Raw genomic sequence first — 14,577 nt, forward strand, 5'->3', positions numbered from 1 at the left:
GTCAACTGTTGCCACTCCGTGTTTGATGGAAATTGTGTTTAAGGTGTGTTTTCTTTGTTTAATTTTTTATTGTGAAGTGCGAACCGTTACAATTCTAAAATTATGCATAAAATTAAAATTAGTATGTTGATTTCGTAATCATATTTTAATATAATATATAATCAGGTGACGACATAAAGTACGTTCACATGTACATTAATTACCACTAAATTCACAAAATTAATCTACCCGTTCACACATGGCAGATTACCTCCAAAATTGACAATCAGCTGTCAATACTACTTTGAAAGATTTTTCTTCATAGAAATTGCTTTGGTGGAATATTTCGGTGTTTGGTTTATTTAAATATTTATTATTAACGACACGAAGAAAAAAAGGAATAGCTAATTGAATTACCCAATTGGTTGATAATAGTAAACAGTTGGAGGAAATCCGTAAACGACGTGGAATACGCATTGCGAAATTCGAATTACGTTTTATAATTTATTATAAGAGGGTATATTCTTTTGTCTGTTATATGAATGCATAGTTAATAATACCTAACAAACATTTTATTAGAATTATGTCCACAAACCTGTTTTCTTTGCCGGCATCCCTTTTATTTAGTTTTTACTTTGGCGTTTTTCTTTACACGTGTAAAAATAATGATCTGTTACATAGAAAACACAGGGTGATATGTCAAAGAGTATGGTTATTATGTAGGATTATTTTATAATCTCAGATTTTGGGAGAGAGTGTTTGTGTGGGAAATCTCGTCTTTTAATTACGGATTGGGAGTTGAGCACGAAAAAGTAAATCATCTACTTATATGTGAACGTATTAACAGTATTAAAAAATGATACAGGGAAATAAACTGCTTTATTTGTTTGCATCCCGATATAGGAAATATCTTGTGAAAGATATTCTATCATTCGTCGATGTAGCCGAATAAGTGTTCCAGCTAGAAGCTGAGAAATCATCGACCAAAGTAGAAAAGAAGGCGAGACCTCTATGATCTTTACCACATATAGACATGAACGATGAAGGCTGTAATATCGCAATTGTTGTTGCAAATATATACCTTGTCGTCACAGAGAAATGCGCAGCTGGAGAGAAATGATCTTAAACATCGCGAAGGGGAAAGGAACGACGATGAAGTCCATCTACCAGATGAAAAAGAAACTGCGGGCTTTGCTGAAGATCAATCAGACTTTAAGGAAATCCTAGGAGAAGCAGCCTAAGGCGTTCCTATTGACAACCCAAATGCCGATGGGGAGGTTATAATATATGCGGAGAACGTAGTAGAATTAGAAGGAATACTTGAAGAAATACCATAAAAGGATGACTGCATGTACGAATGAGACTGGAGCAGTAGAAAGTTCTTTACTAGCTCATTTAGGCGGTAACAATACCAATAGTTTGCTACTTTTCGAAAGGGGCTTAGAAAAACATTTTTGAAAAGGATTACATTGGAGCAAGAGTCGCTCTTGTAACGACAAATAGAGAGAAAATGGAATTCATCAGTTCACTGTCTGAGCCGGCAATTGCAGCGACATTGGAATTTGTGCGGATGCCAGTAATGAAAGTAATTTAATCACTTAACTAAATTCGGAAGATGGATTGCATTTCCCTACAACACCCGAAATAAATGAAGCGGAAGGCGTATCTAACGACGAACTTCCAGCCCCTCAGCACGCCAAATTGTCTGCAGATGTCGAAGTAATATCTGAGGATGAGTTGCCAGCTGCAGGCAAAAACTCAAATTCAGGGTTATTCTGCAGAATCTTTCACAAAGATATCTATTGGTCAGAAACTCAACTGCAGAATACCACGCAGCTAAACGAGGACGAACTCAGGTTGAAGGAGGCTGTGGAATAGGGGAAAGGAAAGGAAGGTAGTTCACTTAGAGAGATTGGCCGCCGTTTAGATCGAAGAGTTTGGTGTCTAATTTTGACGATCAGACTTAAGCGGGGAGCAGTGTAATGAAACGCGAATCTTCCCGAATCGACTGGTATTAAAAGTAACTGAAGGAAATGCCAAAACAAAAATATGAATAGCCCTTGGCGATGGCGCCTTGATGGCGACAGCAGATTGCAAGACACAGTACACTTTCTGGCTCTACCGTTAGATAAGTTAGACGAAGTCGACAGGTGAATACATCGCACAGACGGGGTTAAGTTAGCTGATATGTCTTATGGTGCTCACACTAACTGACGTCCACGTACGTTCCGTGTCAGCTGACACGAACAAATTTATTTTTAGTGTTCCGTAAAAACGTTAAACAATACATTTTGAAATCATTACGGAAACAAATTTATAAAAATTAGAGTTTTTATGAAAATAATTTACAGACGGGGTTTAATAATGCTATTTGTAGTTAAATAAACTGTTTGAATTTGTTGGCTTCTGAATTTGTGCATTTCACGGGCAACAGACAGGGACTACGATAACGTCGGTGAGTGTGGGCACCATTAAGCTGAACGTGTACATGGGAAGTAAAGTGTTGGAAAAAAAGTAAAGCACGTGTGTTACCATTAATTTGTATTTCCATTTGACAATCTAGTGATTGAAGAAAGAGGAGTAATTGTAAGAGGTTTATTTGAATTTTAACGCAAGTAAATTCGTAACGATTGGTGTCAGAATTGGGATTGTTGAATAAAGTCCCAACAACAGGATCGTGCAAATGGCAAAGTCGAGCGAACTCAAAGTTCAGTCAGTTAAGAAGGAATTGAACAGGGTGGTTTGTTACTACTGGGAACTAGGCTGAGGTACAAGTACGGCTGTGCGAGGCTACGGAGGGAGAGGGCGTCGATATAAACGAAGATGTGTTCCAGATAGAAGCGGCGGAGTCATCAAGAAAAATGGAAGAGAAGACAGAACCTCCAGGACCATCACCAGTGCCAGGCATACATAAGAGGTATACGAGATCCGGATATGAAACGGGCAGCCTATTAAACACCAAAGGGGATGTTTGCTGAGACAATGTAATTTGCCCTGACGCAGAAAAGTCTATCTAGTTGATGTTGAAGAGAATACCTCGATGGAGGAAACCATGAGGAAAGTAATAAAGGAGTTCTTTTCTCAGTTTAATATAGAAGCTCAGATTTAAAGTGTTATAACTGCGGTAAGACCAGACATATGACCCGCAATTACAATAAACCGGCCAACCGAAGACAAAGCCCGGTAGAAGGAAATGTGGCGCTGAAACTGAGAAGGACGATCCAATACACATCAGGCTTTAAACTAAAACGAACCAGCTTTAAGGAGCAAGAACTGGTCCCCACAACCGAATGTCTCACAGTCTCTGTCTCGCAAATTGGACGGAAAAGCAACCACTTGACGACAAGGGGAATTGTATATTAAATGGTCAATCCCTGGTGCTTATTCTGGACATAGCTGCAACGAACTCGATCATCTGGGCAGATTTAGTAAATGGTTATGTGGAACCACTTTTTGGCAACAAGCTTCAGAAAGCTACAGGAGAGAGAGCTTTGATTTACGGAAAGGTAGTTTGCGAAGACGTTATTGGAGCTTTTGTCAGTAGTTCACAAATGGTTATGTGGAACCACTTTTTGGCAACAAGCTTCAGAAAGCTACAGGAGGGTGATCTGTGATTTCCGGAAAGGTAGTTTGCGAAGACGTTATTGGAGCTTTTGTCAGTAGTTCACATATTTTTACTACCTCAAATCATGGGCGAAGTAATAAATCGCGCAAGTTTCATGCTGTTGCAAGGATTGACTTTGGATTTGGGTAAAAGGTCGCGGTACAGGAAGGGGAAGTATTGAGTAGGCCTTTATTCTCTGATCACAGATACATAAGCTTTCAGATTATATTCAGCTAAAAAAATAAAAATATATCCTTTAGAAATTCTAAGAATACGAACTGGGACTTGTGCAGGGATATATTATCAAAAACACCAATGATACTTCGGAAATACAAGTCACACGTCGCACTTGAGAAAGGGATTGAATTATTTGCAACTACTCTCGTTAAAGTCTTCAAAAGATCTTGCCTTCACCTTGCGGGTGAAGCCTCCTTGGTGGAACAAGGAATTAGGAGCACAAAGGCGTAGGGTACATAAATTTTATAGGTTAGCCAAAGTTGCTGACAATGAGTTCTGTTGGAAGGAATACAAGGATCAACTAAAAGTATACAAGAAGGAGATACGCAAAGCCAAGAGAGAATCTTGGAAAGACTTCTGTAGCAGTACGGAAGACACTAATGAAATAGCTAGATTTAGGCAACTGCTATCCAAGAATCCGTCTATGCCAAGAACAATACGAAAAATTAACGGGGAGTGGGCTGACAGCTGTGAGGACTCTCTAGAAGACATAGCCAGCACACATTTTCCAGGGTGTGCGGACACTATAGATCTCGAGCCTAGAAGAGATTTTTTGCACGACATCCCGACGAACGTAATTACGACCAACAAGATAGAATGGGCTATACAAAGTTTCGACCCATATAAATCGCCAGGACTGGATGGAATCTTCTCAGCCATGCTCCAAAAGGTAAGCCATCTTGTGGTACCATGATTAAGAACGATGTTCAAGGGATGCTTGGGGTTCAGCTATGTTCCTGTATTGTGGAGAGAAGCGAGAGTTGTATTTATTCCAAAAGCAGGAAAAAGCAACCCTGTCTACTCGAAGGAATACAGACCCATTAGTCTGACCTTATTTCTTCTGAAATTGTTAGAGAAGATTCTAGACACATACACATTGCGCTGGACGTATCATCCAAGGCGCAGCACGCTTACACTAAAGGCAGATCTACTGAAATTGTACTTCACTCACTTGTACTAAACATAGAAAAGGCGTTAGAATATAAGGTTTATGTTCTAAGAGTATTTCTAGATATATCAGGGGTCTTTAACAACGTGACGAAAGATGCTATTTTAAATAGCAAAGAGTCACTTAATGTGGAACACCCGGTTTATCTACGGATAAGGCAGCTATTAGCTAGCAGGAAGATAAGAGCGGAATGGAACGATACGAACGTCACCAAATATGCATGCAGAGGCACTCCGCAAGGTGGGGTACTATCACCGCTATTATGGTTACTTGTAGCGAATGAGCTGCTCAAGAAATTTGACGGAGGGGCACCAAAACTAGTGGCGTATGGAAATGACATAGCTATAGTAGTTACGGGAAAGTATCTGGACACCATCAGTAATGTGATGAATAACACACTTAAAACGGTACACCAATGGACATATCGCGGAGGAAGTACAATGTCCCTGCGTGGAACCCCCAGAAGCTAGGCAACAACGAACTACTTCTCAAACATCATGTTAGGTACCTCGGAGTAATACTGGACAGTAAATTGCTATGGAATCACAATATTGAGGAAAGAGTGAAAAGGCCAGTAATGCGCTATACGCATGTAAAAGAATGCTGAGCGTTGCTTGGGGTCTATCACCCTCTCTGATGCATTGGGGCTACACGGCAGTAGTTAGACCGATATTGCTGTATGGAGCCTTAGTATGGTGGACTGCGACAAGAAAACTGACATACTTAATGCCACTGGAAAGGATTCAGCTACTTGCTGCTCTGTGCATAACAGGAGCGATGGAAATCATTCCAACGGCGGCGCTGGAAATGAAATGCAGCGAAATCCCCGAGGAGGTTAGTGGCTGCAGAAGTATTCCCCTGCAGAACCTTCGGACACTGCTCAATAGGAGAGTGGAGCTCAGGTTGCACGGACTACATGACTCCGTACGAGAAGGCACAAAGGCATGAAGCCTGGTCATAGGACTTTTCACATCTATGCAGACGGCTCTAAAACTTTAGACGGAGTGGGAGCAGGCATTTACTGCTCAAAACTAGAGATAAGGCAGCCTATCAAACTACCATACCACAGGAGTATTTTCCAAGCGGAAGTTTTTGCTGTGGGGAAAGCCGTAGACCTAGCCTACACAAGAACAAGAAAGAACTCAACAATTAATATTTACGTGGACGGTCAAGCAGCATTAAAAGCAATAAGCTCATATTGCCTTAAGTCCAAAAATGTTCAACGGAGCAGTGATTGAGGTCATAGAAAGGCTAGCCGCAAACAATAGGCTGCATATCTATTGGGTTCCTGGTCACATAATGTCTCGGAAACGAAATAGTAGATGAGATAGCAAAAAGACTTTGAACAGCTATTTGAACAAAAGAACAACATACCAAAACCGCTTAATACTCTATACAATGAAATGGACGACTACATGAAAAAACTAGTGGAAGCTAGGTTGACTAATTTGACCACATGCAAAACAGCAAAAGTTATGTGTAGAACTATCGACAAAAAACTGACTCAATTCGTACTTATGCTCTCGCGAAAGGACTGTAGAACTTTCATAGGTATACTAACAGGTCATAATCTATTGGCTGCATATGCGTACAAGATAGGTATTGCTAACACGGACAAATGCGGGAAATGCAGAGAGGATGTTGAGGAGACTTTAGAACACCTTCTGTGCGTCTGTCCAGCAGTATTAAAAACGCGTTTAAAATGTCTGGGAACAACATTGTTTGAGGGTCTGGATGACGTCTCAAAAGCGGATCTCCCAGCTCTGCTTAAATTCGTCAAAAGCGCTGACATCCCACATGATGTCTACTTTCAGTATTCATAAAGTTCGGTCTCCATCTGGTAACGCTAGGGACCAAAAGGTCTATGCGTGGCTTGTTGCAAACCAGGCTAACCTAACCTAACCTGGGTTTCTGTCGTGTCAGGATATGGTGATTTCTCTTAGCATCAGGTATGAGCCAAGTGTACAATCCAGAAAGGTAACCCTAAGTCATCGGCAACCGATTCCGTCAAAATGTGAAGCAGTCATACGAGCTAATGTGAAAGGAGGCTATGGGACATATGAAGTGGGGGTCAAAGAAGCTGCTGAGGATATTGGCAAACATAATCGTATGAAGGACACTAGTGAAGACGAAAAAAGACAAGAGGATTCCAGTAAGGGTTCCAAATAATTATATGTCACCAGTTGTTTTGGTTATCGCGAAATGCCGGGCTTTAGAAGCAATAGTAAACTGCGATGGGTCAATGCAGGAAATGGAAGAATTCCAGGAATCACGAAGAAAAACCTTCGATTTCATAAGGACTTGGTTGCAGAATGTAAGAGGGCTAGAGAGGACGAAAGCGAAGATATTGCTGGGGAAGTACTGCTACCTATTCAGCGGCTATGGTGGAAAGTGTGGAAGAACTGCCATGGTGACACATCGAATAGATACAGGAGATGCAAGGTCAATTCGTCAAGTTCCACGACCAGTTCCAAAAGCAAAGCGCGAAATCAGATAATCCAAGAAATGCAGCAAAGTGGAGTTATGAAGTCATCAATAAGCCCGTGGAGCTGCTTAATACCGTGTTTGGTCTATCTGGATGACATCACATCATGGGCAATAGTTTTAGTGGCCATCTGAAAAATTTGGAGGAAGTTCTTCAGCGCATTGCCTCCACGGGATTACGATTGATTCCGAAGAAGAGGGCTTTGTTCAAAACAGAAGTTACGTATCTTGGACATAAGGTGACAACCGAGGACATCAAGACGGACGAGAAGAAAATAAAAACGGTAAAAGTGTGGCCACGACCAAGAAATGTGCACGAAGTGCTAAGTTTCCTGGGACTGTGAACGTATTACCGTCGTTTTGTTCCAGGATTCGAAAATGTTGCCCGGAGTCTCCACGATCTCACCCACAAGAACTACGTTTATGTGTGGCACAAGAAACAGGAGGAAGCGTTCCAACAATTAAAAAACCTTCTTTGTACTGTATCTATGTCAATGTATCTGGTCGCGGGAGAAAACTTCGATAAGGATAAAGATGCTAGCGCATACGGAATAGGCGGAGTACTGTCATAGATCATTAATGGGCAAGAAAGTATAGCAGTGTCCTCGGAAAGTCGGAGATTGAGTGCGTAAAACATTTCAAAACGTACAAATACTTGTACGGTCAACGATTCCAGTGCAGAACATATTATGCAGCATTTTCATGGCTACTCCAGTTCAAGCATTCGGAAGAACAAATTGCACGGTGGATCAAAAGGCTACAAAATTACGAGTTCGAGATCGAACATCGGAAAGGGGAACAACTTGGAAATGCTGACGGACTATCTCTGAGACCTTGTGTTATAGAGTGCAGGCATTGTTCCATTCCTGATATCAGACTAATGCAGTTGCAATCCGAGGATAAGTGGAAACAAAGAGCAGTAAGAAGAAGTAAATTGAACGATGTTGACCTGGTAAAGATCATGGAAACGAAAAAGGCTGGAGAGAGACTATCTAAAAGTGAAATGGCGAAAGAAATTCCTGTGGCTAAGGTGTGTTAGGTGTAAAAATGGAAATCATTCCCGTGACCTGATAGTCACGCACCAACCAATGGATTCGAAATTTCGCGGAGTGTATGGCAGCGAAAGGCTCAAAGTCGTGGAAGATTACAGCTCCATTTGAGCGAGTGAAACTACTCATCTGTACATGAAACTACTGACCAATTGCCTGCTAGGACCATTTTTGGAAGCGATTTAAGGCTCACGGATGATTTAGCGTTCGGAAGACATGCCTCTCCTGCAATGGAGGAATGTAGTCACAGGGAGACACTGCACGGTGACATGGATGAGTTATACCACCATGTGAGGCAACATATCCAGGTAAAAAGTAACAGAGCGAAGGACAAATTTGACCGTGTTGTAAACTCTGAAGGATTCAGCGAAAGTATTATAGTTTGGTACTTCTTTATGATCCGCAAATAAATAAAGGGATTTCTACAAAACTGTAAGCGTCCTGGGAAGGTCCATACAGGGTGATTAAAAAATTGAATGACGTGGTGTATCGTATACAGCAATGCAAAACTGGAAAAAAGTTAAAGCAGTGCATCTGGAAAGACTGGCTTATTTGGATCGAAGGTGTATAATCCAGATGATCAGACTTAAGCGGAGCAAGCGTTGCAAAGGAGAAGTTTTGCGAACCATCTGGCAACAGTAGCGAACGACATGCTAAAACGGAAATTTTGAATGCCATCTTGATGGTGACAGCAGATAGCGAGACAGAGCACATTTTCTGGGTCTACCGCTAGATGAGTTAGACGAAGACGACTAAATTTGCTACAATAGCACAACTCGCCAGAAGATACGAGCCAGCGGTTGGTAAGCAAATAAACAAAAAGTAATAGAGTGATTCAGTCTTAAGGTGAACGTGAATATTTTAAGTAAAGTGTTGGAAATAAAGTAAAGCAAGAAAGTCATGTCGGTCTCCTTGCCGCGGGGATGAGGCTTAAGTGGTGATTTAACCCCATGTTATGGAGATTAACTTACCACGAACTAAGAGGTCAGCTCCATATAGGTATCCACCCATCCGCAGAACGGCGGAATTGGGGGCCACCCAAGTACTATGTGGAGAGTACCGTACCGACAACCTGACAGTAGGTATAAAATGCATTCCTTTTTCGTAATGTGGAGGTTAACAAAGGATATTTCTGCACGAGGTAACCCACTTTCGGGAAATCCTCCCGTCGAGCAATCGACGGCTCGGCCATCGGATGTGCAGGACCGAACCCCACACCCCCTATGACCGGAACTGAAACCCAGGGTTCCGGAGGAAGCGCACTACTAGTGGCGAAACATGGTACGTTGGCTATGACAATGGAGAGCCGAGTAAGTGTGAGCGATACACCGTCATCGAAACGATCCGAAGCAACTGAACAAGTTGTGGAGGATGTGGAGATGGCGGACAATCTCTCAGTAGACTCAGATGGATCTCTGGATGGTAAGTCTTTGACAACGGTCAAACCTGGTGGGAATCAGGTAAGTACCGGTTAAAAGACTGAAGTTATTGGAGATTCGATACTGTAGATTGGATACTGTCCAAAGGGCAAAAAGACTGTCTTGATAGCTATCTTTGGAAAGCTATCGGTAAGTCGAAAGACGTACCAAATTTCGAGGGGAAAAGAGGGGTGGACGGTATCGTAAAGGTGCACTGTTGCTTTTCCCCAGGATGGCTGGAAAAAGGGATAGCGAAAATTCCAGCCTGCGAAAACAGCAAGTTCATTCTTGTTGAGTAGAGGACTCTCTCTCTGATCATCGTCTTATCGAACTCCGAATGGGAATTGATACAATATCAATACCTTCCGGTAGGAGTCCTCGAAATGTGGACTGTGGCAGGTATGGTGAGTTTGTAAGAGCGCGATTACCAAACCTGAAAAACTCAAATCAATAGAAATGATTGAAGATGCTACTAAGAAATTAGAAGGTACTTTAATCAATTGCTTTGAGGAATTGTGCCCACTCAGGCATAGTAGACAAGAGAAAGCGGTTCTTTGGTGGAACCCTGAACTGTCGAACCTTCGTGTAAGGCCCAGAAAACTTCTTAATAAGGCCTTACAGACCCAAACAGAAGAGGACTGGTCTAATCACCGACTTACACAGAGAATATAAGAAAAACGTACGGAAAGCCAAACTTGAATCATATAGAAATTTCTGCAGTAACGTCGAAGAAATAAAGGAAACAGCGAGACTTTGTAAGGTCTTTCATCTAGACCGCTCAGTAAGGTTGGATTCGAGTCGAAAACTTGATGGTTTGTACACCATTTTAAAATCGGAAACGTTTAATGCTCTACTCGAAACACATTTTCCGGGTACAAGAACCCTCTCTGAAGTAGAGAGTGGCATGAACAATAACGGTAGCAGGGTGGAACCTCTAGATACAGCAGGTATATTGCTAGTCGGATAGTGACAAAATAATCGATAAGGTTTTCCTTTTTTTCCTTTGAGAACTTTAAGTCCCCTGTACCTGACGGAATATATCCCGCAATGCTTAAAAAAGGAGGAGACAGGCTGATTGAGGCCCTGAAAAGGATCTTCACAGCCTGTCTTGCTTTTGGTTATATACCATCCTAATGGCAACGCGTAAGAGTAGTATTTATTCCAAAACTGTTGAAAAGTCTAGAACGAGTGGTGGAGAAACATATTCGAGTGGGGGTATTTCCGAGAAGTCCACTTAGTAGAAATCAACACGCTTACCAGAGTGGAACATCATGTGAATCAGCCTTACACGATCTTGTTAGCAAGATTGAAGCTGGGCTGGAAACTGACGAATACACAATGGGCGTGTTCGTGGACATTGAGGGAGCTTTTGATAATGGCACTTTCGGCTCGATATGGTCTTCTGCCAAACGACATGGAGTTAATCAAACCATTGTAAAATGGATATATTCCATGCTCTCTGAGAGGCTGTTAACCACTGGTGAAAGTAGTGACGAAGTAACCACAGTCAGGGCCAAGCAAAGATGTCTCAAAGGGGGTGTTCTTTCTCCGCTGTTGTGGTGCTTGGTGGTAGACTCTCTATTAGCGGAGATGCAGGAACTCGGTTTTCATGCCCAAGCATATACGGACGATGTCTGTGCGCTAGCATCGGCTAAATCCTTAAGTAGGCTTTACACGAAAGTGCAGAGGATTCTTGACAAAATCGATGACTGGTGCATTAGAAAAGGTCGTTCTGTTAATTCGAACAAAGCAACCATAGTCTTGTTTACGAGAAAACGGAAATTGGATGGACTCAGTCTTCCAACACTGAAAGGTGTGACAAGTCGTCTTTCCGATGAAGTTAAATATCTAGGAGTAATCTTGGATAAGAAGCTGACTTGGGAGACACACGCTTCCCTGAAGGTGAATCGCGCATCGAGGATTTTTCAGCAATGCTGTAGAGCCTTTGGTAAAACCTGGAGTCTGAAACCTGCTGGGGTCATCACTTACGCTTCTGTGGCTTGGTGGCGACGGACCATTGTTAGGTCCACAATTCGGGAACTATACAGGCTACAAAGAAGTGTATGTTTATGCATCACGGGTGCCATGAGTACAACCTCTGGTGATGCCCTAAATGCTATGCTTGATTTGCTCCCCCTGGATCGTAAGATATAAAATAAGCAATGTGTAGGCTCCATAAATATGGTTTCGGGCACGAAGACGGAACTTCTGGACACAGAGAAATCTTTAGGTTGCTATTCGAGCAGTATCCACTGTTTTTGGCACCTAAAGACGACCTAATACCCACAGTCTCATTTGGAAGGAAATTTGATGTCAGATTTCCATTGCGTGAACAATGGACCAATCCAGAATGCATGCAGATATTTTTTTTACCGATGGGTCCAAGAATGAAATATGGTCTGGAGCCGGATGGTACTTAAACAATAGAAATAAGTATCACTATACTATGGGGGAAATGGCAACTGTTTTCCGAACAGAAGTTTTTGCCATCCTGAAAGTACCCGGATGGATAATCGAGAGGAGATGGAGCGGGAAACAGATTGGAGTTTTCAGTTACAGTCAGGCTGCAATGAAGGCCCTGGAGAACGCGAAGCAAACCTCAAATCGCCGATGAATTGGCCAAGCGTGGATCAGCTGTGCCCCCACAGGGGACAGAGCAAATAATCGGAATCAGTTCCGCAGGAATCATGAATTGGATCAGCGATTATGTAGGCAATCTGCATAAAGAGCGATGGTCCGGTCTGGAACGCTACAGAACTGCCAAGTTTTTTGTGACAAGTCCGAACAGAAAACTGTCATACTTTCTACTAATACTTAGAAGAAAAGACGTTCGGTTGATGGTCGGTATCGTTATAGGACACAACCCATCGGGTCAGCATATGACCACCATTGGACTCATTGAGGACCCAATGTGCCCGCCATGCTTGGAGGAGGCGAATAGCACTGAGCACTTTCTCTGTGAGTGTCCTGCCTTTGCTAGAGTACGGCTAAGAGTTTTGGGTTCCGTTGTCATGAGAATAAGTAATATTCGTTCTCTTTAACTGGAGGATATTTACAGATTTGCCAAAGCATCTGGAAAATTCTCACAGGACTAACTATCTCTATCTCTGTCTGTATTCTTTCCTATCTCTTTCTCTGATACTTTTCTCCTTCCCTCCTTGATTATCCACCTCCTTTCGTGAAATTTATATACAATGGGCTTTTTAGCCTGAGTGTTTTAGGAGCCACCAAATCTCCTGGTGCTCCTTGGCTCCACCGTTTCAAATTTCAATTTCAATTTCAAGAGTGTTGTCATTAATTTGCGACTTCTATTTGACAGTCTGGTGATCAAACTCAGAGGAGTTTTTGTAAAAGATTAATTTGTATTTATACGTAAAGAAAATTCTTAACAATATATTCATCCTGGAGAACCTCTATTAATGATAACAATACTTCAGGTAAGAATTCCAGTGAGTGGAATGAATCGCCGGTCGCTAAATTATGCATCTCATCAAGGTATCTTGTTTATAAATTTGGAGCTAACTTGGTTGAGTTGTAACTAATGCATTAATATATAAAAGCGAAAGCTTGAGCTTGAAAGCTTAAAAACATATTTACTAGAGGGAGAAGCTCCTCAAATTTATCAATATGCATTCGGGAAAAATGCTCGAACTCTTCGCGGGATAAAATTTTAAAAGGGCATTTTCCAGACTGGGCATTTTTCTTCCTTGCAAAAAAGGACTCACCCTGTCTTATAATACTTTCACATATACATAAGTAGATAATCTACTTTTTCGTGCTTAACTCCCAATAAGTCATTAAAAATCAAGATTTCCCATACAAAATTTATCTCCCAAAATCTGAGATTATAGAATAATCCCAGCAGGTGTCTACATGGGTGGGGCCTGAGGTAACATTCTAACAGAAACTGTTTGTTGAGAAGTTTGCTGTGCTCCTTTACCGGGAGCATCTGTGCCTCGTTGTGAGGGATTTGCAGAGGGAACATCAGGAGGCAACCCGTCGCTGTCCGAATAGCAGCGTTTTGGCAAGTCTGGAGCTTTGTCCATTGTCACTAGCTCTAGGCGACCAGACAGGCTCAGCATAGTTTAAAACCGGCAAGATTATTGCCTTAAATGTCGATAGCAACGTTTCTTTGCCTTTGCTTCAAGTGCTGCTTCAAGAGATTTGAGGGCCTTGTTGCGATTATGGGGTTGTTAAAAGTTTGTATTGGTGTGTCGTTGACTTTTATCTTAAGTTGCAGTTTGACCTCCTTTATCCAAGTGGTAAAGAGGGTCGCCGTGGACTTCGTGGGAGAAAGTTGTAGGTTCCTCGCAGAGCAAAGGAGAGAAAGGCAGGTGAGGTAGTCGTTTCCTTTGGCGCACAAACCATCAATGTCATTGCCCGACTCCATTATCGTATAAACGTCAGCGTGGGAGACCAGGAAGACTCCCTCTGGTGGCTGAGGGGTTTCGCGATATAGGAGTTAAAAAGCAAGGGTAAAAAGTCACCACCGTTCGGTACTCCTTGCTTTATTTTCCTCTGTTTAGAGATTTGATCTTGCAATAGCAGTGACGAGTGCCGACCTCTCAAATAATTTTATTTCTACTTCTTCAGTCCTGGCACGAGTGCCGACTGTATAATATCATCTAGTAGCGTGGCGTAGCTGACTGTGTCGCAGGGGCTGTATTGGTTAAGCCAACAGTTGATCTGTGTGTTTACGACGGGGAGTGCTATGGTGGTACTGTACACTCTTCAGAAGCCATGCTGGTGTATGGCTGGGATCAGGTTTCAAGAGTCTTCCCTATTGGGGAAAGGAGAGTTATCGGCCGATAAGATTCCCCTATTGGCGGGTTTCCCAGGTTTCAGTAGTGGAACCAT

Source organism: Anastrepha obliqua, unplaced genomic scaffold (assembly GCF_027943255.1).
Source record: "Anastrepha obliqua isolate idAnaObli1 unplaced genomic scaffold, idAnaObli1_1.0 ptg000009l, whole genome shotgun sequence".
In the NCBI taxonomy this organism is placed as follows: domain Eukaryota; kingdom Metazoa; phylum Arthropoda; class Insecta; order Diptera; family Tephritidae; genus Anastrepha; species Anastrepha obliqua.